This window comes from Nelumbo nucifera, chromosome 1 (assembly GCF_055504915.1).
Source record: "Nelumbo nucifera cultivar China Antique chromosome 1, China Antique-T2T, whole genome shotgun sequence".
Classification (NCBI taxonomy): Eukaryota; Viridiplantae; Streptophyta; class Magnoliopsida; order Proteales; family Nelumbonaceae; genus Nelumbo; species Nelumbo nucifera.
The window spans coordinates 208,324,563-208,327,067 of NC_142649.1; positions in this window are offsets into that span (position 1 = coordinate 208,324,563).

Below are 2,505 nucleotides of genomic sequence, written 5' to 3' on the forward strand. Positions count from 1 at the left end.
CTGTTTAATTATGATTGTCTGGTAAACGAAAATGACTAGCTATGAACCATCAAATAACTATATCATTAATTGATGATTACGCAAAAGTTGTTAAGTAGATTGCTGCAGCATATCAAACCTTATCTCACATCTGGACTAAATGCAACTTTGTACCCTTGTGCAAAAGATGATAACTCATTGGTACACAGACGCACCAGCAATGAAAAAAAAAAAAAAAAAAAAACAGTTGACATAATGTTTTGAATTTATTTCCATAGCTGGCAAGTTCATGTTTCATTGAGGGTCACAAGGGAGTACACCCATGGTTGCAGAGATGTGAACTCGTTGTGAATCATACAGGTGGGAACAAAACCCCCTCTATGAATTTCTTCATCGTATCCCTTCCCTCATCAGATGCCAACCAACACTGAAGAGACCCATGATGACTATTTTCCATGTGAAGTAAATGGGAACAATTTTGAGCCTAATATTTGGGCATGGACATTCAAGGTTCAATTTGAAGGATCTGCAACTCTCCATTTTGGTTCATGTTAAGCATGGAAACTCTATCTGCCCTCTATGTCACTATTAACTTGCCAGGTATCATATACATGTGTAAGTGGTTGTGTCCAACACTGGAAAGGGATAAGAAGTGCAAGAGACTTGTGTATAAGGATTGACTCATAACTTAATATCTTTAATCTTTTGGGTTAAAAGTTATATCCAAACCTTTTAAGCAAGTCCTGCACGTGTACAAGCTCTTTGACTTTGGCGACTCCCCTAATTCTCCCAAGAAAAATATGGTCCAAAATCAACAGTACAATTATCCATCTGAAGAGTGTTTTTGTAACGGGAACTTATTTCTACCTCCCAATATGTATACAATCTTTTTTTTTTCCTGAAAATTTACACTAAATCATAGTTGTCCACTATAAATTGTGAAGCAAGAACTATAGTACATGAAAAAATGTTAGGCATAAAACATATTTTAATATGTGATTTACTTTGATAGCATTTTTTATTTAATTTATTATTATTATTATTTATTTATTTTTTTGCATCATGGCTACACAATGGGTAGCCCATCCCCCATCCCCTTAAACACCCCCCCCCCAAACCCTGGTGGAAGTGGGATTTGAGCAAAATTATAAAATGCATTTTTGGGGAAATCAATTATGATGGTAACAAATAAGATGGTTTTTGAATTTTGGTGTACTATTTATTTTGTATTATTTGGTACCATTAGTGTTTCTATCTGATACGTTTTGGGTTAATCAATAGAAATTGGTTTGCAGTTGTTATTTGAGGCTGTTTATAGTTGAAACAGGTATATCTTAAAAAATGAGTGTGAGAGTCAGTTTGTAGATTGTTAAATTCACGTTGAGGAGAAACAGCAATGAAACTAATCATTCTAGCTGAAGTGACTCTCAATATGATATGATAACACATCTCTCTCACCAATTTTATCGATAAACCCAAAACTTGTGAGATAGAACAGCAATGGTAACAAACACAACCTTAGAATGGACAAAACTGTTAGTATGCAGCAAGTTGCCTTATATCATAAACCTGAGTCCATGCTTCAAGCTGAGTTTTGGCCTAGTTGATCTCCCAATATGATCAATTCATGATCCGCTCTCACCCTTTTAAGTTGTATTAGTTAATGATACAAATAACATGAAATTTCTGAATTTGACTCTCTTCAGCTGTGTTAAAATCAACAAACCGGGATGCTCCATCATCTTTCTTGATCATACAGATTGGAGCTTCATCTTCAAACCCTTACCCGTAAGGAATGAACAAACAAGAATGCCAAAAGAAACAGGTTAAGAGAAAACTGTGATCAGTTGCTCCATACTAGTAGGACCAGAATCCTGATGTTGGTCCATCTTAGTATGCGCTGCAATTTAGAAGTTAGATATACAAAAAATACAAGCACTGTTTTCACTTTAGCTGGGAAATCTATTTTTCTGATATACATATTCATGATAACAATTTCTTTAAAGTGGTTCCGTTTCATATCTGAAATGTGCAAATGTCGTAGAATTCAAATGAACCCTCCAAGGAAATTCTAATCCCCTAGAATGATGTGCAACAACATCTAACCAAAGTATAGAAAATTCCCTTTTGGCCCATATGTTGAGTTAGACTGATTCAATGGTTAGCTCAAACCTGAAAGAATATATGGAGCTACAATTAACTATACCTCCTCAGGCTAGCCACAGGCACATCCCACCATGCATTGGGAACATTTTCCATGGAAAATATTCCCAATGCATGGTGAGATGTGCATGTGAAGTCAGTGTGAGGCGCCCTGTGTGAAGAACAGATCCCAATTCTTAGTCGTAACAAACACCCAAGCCTATGTAGGGTTATGAGGTTATCCCAAGCCTGCCCAAAGAGATCTAATTGTGGAATATTCCATTTTCTGAAAGAACGTTTGGTGCTATTGCGGTCACGTAGGAGTCACATCAGACACCATACCAGAAAACTAAGGGAAACTTAGGAAAACTTATACAAGGTTTT